Genomic DNA, 7556 nt, shown 5'->3' on the forward strand with positions numbered 1-7556 from the left:
TAGCTCTTCTGACCACGGTAGAAGTGCTTGACCTTCCTCTAGGCTGTTGTCCTCCTATATCCCACAAAAGAAGGAGAGAGAGACAACAAGCAACATGTGCAGTAAACACTGAAACAAATACAATTGTAGCAGTGTAAATAGAGCAGTCCAACATGCAGTCAGGCTAGCTTGAGCTCATGGGAAAAACAGCAACCAGCAACCTGAGGGGTTGTAAAATGGCGGACTGAAATGCAATCGGACCCTGTGTCGAGTTCAAGCCAGCCGCAACAGTACTCTAAATACGCACAACAGACGTAAAATGGAAAAAAAACCTACAGGGTTAAGAAACATGTCCGATATACTAATAATCAACCAGACGGGAGAGAATAGCAACAGCAGGTTGAACTGAGAAAATAGAACAATACCGATATGATACTATGACAATAATTCAATACTCATGTCAGAGGGAAATACAACAGCCCAGTCAGAAAGTTGTAACAATGGCAGTCTGAGCTGAGCAAGTTTGCGATATTAACAAGAAGTCGAGCTCTGGACACTTCAGCAAGGGGCGAAAGGCAACTTCCACTGCAGCCACAGCGAGGAGGTTGCACACATTACACAATTACAGTCATTTGTGCACAGAAAATAGCTCTTTGTTTGTGCTCAGGCAACCTTCTCCCTCCGAGCTGAGGAGCAAAGGAGAATGTCACTTCAGTGGGGATTGGAGAAGAAGCAAGCAGAGGGGCAGGCTTTCTCCATCAACTCACAGAAAAGACTATCAGCAGCTTTGACCCGTGTCTCCGAAAGCCTCCAGCTCCTGTGATGCAATTCCTACTGACTATTGCTATTTGAAATTGAAAGAGAACATGTATGAGGTAAGCTGACCCACACATCTGAGTATGTTTTTTTATCCATGAAGCTGTAAACAGAGCCCTGCCCAAGTACACTTTATCTGCTGACACTAATTAGAAATTGATACTCAAGTTGAGTGGAGACATTTGGATAAGCATGTCTAACGTCTTCCTAGTTCCTGTCCCCTGCCTGTGGACATCTATTTAAGAAAGGTCCCTCGTACGGTGTGTCTCTCTCATGCACTGGCTGACACTATGGATGTTGACACGAGAGGAGATGGGCACCGCAGTCCAGTCGGTGCCAAAAAGAGTCTAGACTGAGTTCATTGCACACGTACGACTGTAATGGATACTTTGCAAGTGTAACGCCAGAATAAGTTTGGAACTTTCTGACAGTTCATTGATTTGTCCAATATCTTGATCCAAGAAGCCCTTGCAGTACAAAAAAAAAAAGAAACAGTTGTGTTCTTTACATAATAGAATGTTATACAATGATAATAAGATAACAACGCTGCATTTATCACAAGGCACACCAAGGATTTATCAGCCTACTTTGTTGCATTTGAACGACAAAGGTTAGAAATGACTGCTGATAAGGGTTCAATGTCTGGTGAGGCCATGGATGTATAGAAGATTAGATATTTTAGATTATGACTGTCCAAGAAAGATCAATTTGTACAAAGGAGCAATTTAAGGCTTAAAGAGAGACTGAATAAGAAGTCAATTATTGAGCAACATGTGGTGTGTTGGTAATAGCCGGAAGGGTGAACAATTCTGGATGTTGGTGAAGTTGCTATTTTTTCATTGGGGTTGGAATGGAAAATATTTCAATTTCTAGAACAAAAATTACAAAAGCATGACCCCTGATTTTGGGAATGCCTGAGTTTGGAATTTGTGCGAAGAAGTAGATCATTGCTGTCATCTTTTTATTACAGGGGGTGCTATTTCATGATCACAAATTGTATGACAAGGTCATCCATTAAAGTACAGTGGTTAAAATAAAATAAAACATAACATATATTTAAATTGTGATGTTTTTGCTCATGCAATCACATCTAACAAATAAGTTAAAGGAATATTAAAAGCAGTGAAATGGTATGTGTCTCCTAAATGAATCTCACAATAATTTGAAATATAGCTGAACTATTTTGTATGCATTTCATATGGCTTTCCTTACAGCAGACTTGCAATGCATCCAATAAATATTGCAAACATTGAAATAAATTAGACAGAACAAATTATGAAAATAATGTTCTCTCAGTCTGGTCTTTTAACTTTCACATTTCCCCAAATTAAATGTACTAACTAATTTCCGCTTCTCCAGCTTTATCTGCAATGGAGTGAGCTACTGCTGTATACCTAGATACATAAAGTTTACTCTTATGGTTACAGTGAGACCAGAAATGTGACTTTTTATCTTTTTTCTGCATGTGACAAGCTATGCCCACATATTGTAGCACCACACCAATTTTGTAATACCAAAAGTTCATTCTTTCCAATGCTACTAAGTTAGCCTGGCAGAGAATTAACTGCCAAATAAACAATGATTCACAGAGTTTCAAGTAGGTCAGCAGATCTGACACATAGAGGATAACAATAGTTGCTAGAAACTGTGGGCAACAGTAAACAAGTAATTGGGGGACTGACATTTAACGGGTTATTTTTATAGAAACATGATGACAGAAGATGTCATGGATGGAAGGTAAGATATCTGTTATATCTTGGCGTGGATCACTATGTTGTTTTGTAGTGAGGGGCTCAGAGAAGTGAGAGCAGAGTGGTACTATTTTCACATGTTGTATGATGGAATAGGATGGGCGAGTGATAATGGACTGATGGTTTTGAATCAACAGAGATCTTCTCTTTTACTCTTGACAGATGTTTAGGGCATTCGTGTCTTTCAAACCAGCAATATAACTATAATATCACCAGCCGATCTATTTTCGATCAAACTAACACCTAATACTACAAGAATCTCAAACGTATGGCCTCTCTGCTAAGAAATGTCTTACACGCTCTATAATTTATACACTAGTATAGACTTTCCAAAATCTGAAGCCCAGTTTTGGATTATTTATAAATATGTCAATTAATGAGTACAGTACGTCTGATAACACAACTCATATATGGTCTGTGATATCCGTGGATAAACTGTGTAAATGACAATGAGGCTCTGGGTTTCAATGCAAACAGTTAATTTTCAATGAGGACAACCGCTTGCAGTAGACAGCAAATATATCTCCACAAACTGTGATAAAGATTTCTTTCTTTCGCTCTCTCAAACTAAAGGAGTCATGTGGTCCTATAATGACACAGATCGCCCACATAAGATGAGAACTCTTAATGACTATGAAAAGTAACCTTTCATTTCTTTATTGCAAAACGCCCGTGTGAGGGAGAGGACTCGACAGCAGTGTCAGAGACGTAATCACACCGCAAGGCAGTTTGAAGCATTCCTAGTTCGCCATCCAAAAATTGAGCTTCGACATGTGAAGGGCACAAGATTACAGAATGATAAATCTTTGTAGACAGTGGATACTTTAGCAATTATATTTAAAAAAATAAGATCTATTGAAACTTCATAGCTGTTTCTGGGTTTTTGTTTTTCAATAGATCTTTTTTTTTTTTTTGCAATTAACTGACCTGTCATGTTAAATAGCAGCTTCATTCAAAACAAGACAGTCAGTAGACATTGGTTCAAGGTTTTAAAATACAATTAGTTGAAAACACCACAGTTGTTTGAATTGAAATATACTTAGAGAATCTTGTGTGCAAGAATATTTATCTAGGAATTTCTGTGTTTTCTTAACATGTTCATCACAATTATATTAAGTCTTTCAAGGGTTTCATATTACACGTTGAAGTAAAAAATAAAGCTTTGCTCTTTGCTTTAAGGATAATAAAGTCCTCTCGGTGTCGTTTAGGAAGTTTGTGATTGTGATTGTATATTTAAAAATCCACTTTTTCCCCCCAAGTATTTCTATGATGTATATTGTAACACAAATATTTATTTTTCAGGATTGCAGTGTCTTTTGTAGGGGTTAAACTTTGCTTGGTACTCTTGTTAAGTGGTCATGTGTTGTGCCTTGTATCATTTGTCAAGTAATTGTATTCTTACCACCAGCTTTTACTTGTGGCAATGCAAGCCTGTATAATATTATATGCTGAGGTCTGTACCAAAGGCAGTAAAGGAAGTTTAAAACACAAATGCACAGATGGTCATATACAGACCATTGATCAGTTTGTTCAGCTCTCTGAAACTCTGGGTTTATGCATATTTTAACAATTCTGTAAAAGAGCTCTTTTACTGCCTTTTCTCACTCAGAGCACCAGGATGTTGCATTTCAACATGCTTTAAATATTTAAATAAAAAACAATTGACTTTGAATTGACTGTTTCCTTGCCCCCTTCATGAAAAAGACTGAAAGGTCAGGTCAAGCAGTTGTGTGGATATAAAAGCGCCTTACATCACCGTGATCTTTGAATGTCATGTGTGCAGATCATGCCTTTTGTTTATATCATATTGAAATATGTAGTTAACAAGAAGAAGAACAAGACCAACATCAATGATACAAATAATAATACAAATAATAATGTGTGTGTGTACGCTTGTTATTTTACACGATAATGTTAATATCAATATATTGTTAACATTAATAACTCAAAAATGACACACAGGCACATTGGTCCTAAGGGAAGCAACACTATGGAATGCTATGAGGGTCAATTTTATGTACCCAACAACAGGTTTATCTTTGACATTAATAAATAGTACGATTTCACCGCAGCAATTTCTGGACTCGTTTATGTGTAGCACTATGAGGACCAGATGATGTCCAGTTCATAAATCTCCACCCTGATCAGTTGTAATGCAGACAAAATAATTACAACCTAGAAAATACAATGAAAATGTGATGGTTTGTTTTATAGTTTGATTGTTTTGCAGTGGCAAAACACAACAGATAGTGTGAAGGAGTTTCTCAGGAAAGGGCTGCCCCTGTTTTCACCCTTTAAAATGTACAAAATTGTCTAAGCATTAAATTCTGTACTTGTATTGTTTTTGCAGAGGTATAGACAACTATGAATTTGTACTTAATTTAAATGTTTAACCCTCCATTTCCTTTTTGATTTTAAATGAAACGTCAGTAGGTTTGGTGTCTACTGCAGGAATTATGTCGAACATATCTTTGGACCAAACCACGGTGGATTGAGAGGATTTAGGGGTTTGAGAGGAAGGCACTCCAGTAAATAAATAAAAAGAGCAAGCAGGTGAGTCAACACTACACAGGTGTGTATCAGCATTAATACCTCACTTTGACCATCATCTAGTTGTTCTCTGGGCTTTCATGTGTAGTAGCTTGGTTCAAAAGTGTTCAGATGAGTGGTCATTGTGATAATTGCATTAATTGTGCAACAAAATACTTTTTTAGAATTTTTTTTGAGAAAATGTGAAACTTTTAGAGAAGAGGTATTATAATTGTTTTGGCGATTGCTCAATGTTACTTCCAGGGTACATAGTGTTAAAAATATATTATTGTGCCCATAAGGAGTGCTTAGCAGTCACATGATACTATTAGAGGGGTCAGGTAAGGTCAGCTTCTCTTTGTGGTAGAAAAAGAAAATATATATATATATATATATATATATATATATATATATATATATATATATATATATATGGCCCTTTTAGATACTTAAAGTTATTTGCATCAAGGTGCATGTTGTTTACCATGGAGTTCGGACTATTTAAAAGTTAACTATTAAAAACTGTGAAACACAATATCTAACTGACAGAATGCAGTCTGTGTTAATGAGTGAAACAGCTGTGGATGTAAATGCCAGCCTTACCCTGAAATTAATCCTGATGCCCATTTTTTTTCTTTCTAAATGCAGATTCAGTGCTCTCTCTCTCTCATCCAGCACAGTGGGGAGACTCTTCTGAAAGCTAGGACTCAGAGGCAGTTCAATATAGTTTAGATTACATCTTTGATAAAGGGTTCTCTATTTTAACCCCCAAATACTTGTCCATGCTTTTGAAAAGACATGTCTGACTTTTTTCTTAATATTGGAGAGGAGCAGTGTGGCAGGGATGTCTGTTCACAACTATTTTGTGAACAGAACAACAGCAAATGGAGAAACCTCCTGTGTGATGGAGCAAGGACATCACTTTGTTTAAAACAGTGATTGTGTTTCAATTGTTTGGGTGTTATGTTGTGTACTCTGTTACAAAAGGAAGTAAACGAAGCACAAATAGAAATCTTTATGTTATGGTTGTAATAATGCATTGCAGTGCACAGAGGGGTTATAGGGAAGGGCAGAAATATCAATTAAATTTGCCCATAGTTTTCTTGTGTGGAAATATGGGTGGCCATGTTGGTGAGGAGCAAAGAGTCCATTACAGAGGGATTTTATGCAGTGTAAATACCATAAAGATCCAATATGTGGGCCCAATGTTTGGAGTAGTTAATTATTTGTATTTGTATTTGTATTGTATTTCTTTTGTACATGATGGGCAGGATGGGCAGGATGGGCAGGTGATGGCGATTTTCTTAAAGGACAATAGTGAATACTGTTAGGCTATTTTGCAGAAATATTTAAATGATGTAGCCTGTTCTGTTGTTGTTTATTTAATTGGGAAGATGCTTCTCTATTTGCTCTGAACCTGATTCAGATTTGAATAGAAAAACATTTTGTTTCACATTATATACCGTGTTGTATATTATGGTTAGAAATAATTCATTTTAACGCTATATGTTAATGGCGGAAAAACACAGATTTTCCTTTTTGTATCAGAGTTTATTTTTTTTATCACAAATAAATAGTACCCTTGGTGATTATGAACATTTTTGCATGTGCAAGCATCCTGTATTCTTGGAGTTATTCAAAGTCTTTCCATTAACTCTTCTGTATCCAGTAACACTCTTTTATTGTTTTGCTTTGTGTTTTGTGTCTTTGCTCAAGCTTACTGGAATTGTAGGAAACTGGAAGACACTTCTGCCTTTTTTCTCTTCCTGAAGATGAGACCGGAAAGTGATTTTAAATTTAGCACACAGCTGTCTTCTATGGAAACGGTGTCCCAGCAGCGCAATGAGGCACACCGAGTCTATTGACACATTCCTCTTCCTCCTTCTTGTGAATTTGTGCATGTTAACACTAGAGCATTAAATAACAGCAAAACTAAATGGTAAGATATCCTAATTTGTTTTGTGTGCATGTCCTCCAGTATCCCAGAAAGACATCCGAAATGTCCTGAAGGATTAATAACGTGAGTTCTGGGAAATGCATAATTTTGAGTGACTGTCTGTTTCTTCCCTTTTATATTGACATATTGTGTGAACTAAGCATGGTCCTGAGGGCTAGAGATGTGGGAGGGTTGTAACCAGGCCTCTTTCAGTTGCTGGAGTAGGAGAAGCAATAGTGTTGCTGGCGATAGTCTGGGATGTTTTAAGACAGTAGATGACTTTTGGCAAGCCATTTCTTACAAATCCAGATCAAAAGCTACACATGACTCAAAATGCAATTCCAATGTTCACCTGTATCCTCAATAAACAATCACTATCACATTAATCATTTTCCAATGGATACATTTCCTTCCCATCCCTTCCATGCTTTGTGCCACTAATGAAACCCGATCTCTCTCTGTAATTAGGAAACTTTTCGGTGGTACACCTGGAAGTAGCTTAGGGACCACAAGTGGTAAATGGCCTTAGATTACAGAAAAGTCAG

The 7556-nt window shown here is 37.0% G+C and overlaps 1 long non-coding RNA gene across 1 annotated transcript; it reads left to right on the forward strand.

Annotated features, from left to right (window-relative positions):
• Positions 1 to 2425: 2425 nt before the first annotated feature.
• LOC136750574 (uncharacterized) lies at positions 2426 to 6999 on the forward strand. Its single transcript, XR_010816895.1, has 3 exons — positions 2426 to 2532; positions 4977 to 5099; positions 6792 to 6999. It is a non-coding gene; the product is annotated as an uncharacterized LOC136750574 (long non-coding RNA).
• The last annotated feature ends 557 nt before the right edge of the window (positions 7000 to 7556 follow it).

Source organism: Amia ocellicauda, chromosome 5, assembly GCF_036373705.1.
Source record: "Amia ocellicauda isolate fAmiCal2 chromosome 5, fAmiCal2.hap1, whole genome shotgun sequence".
Lineage (NCBI taxonomy): Eukaryota > Metazoa > Chordata > Actinopteri > Amiiformes > Amiidae > Amia > Amia ocellicauda.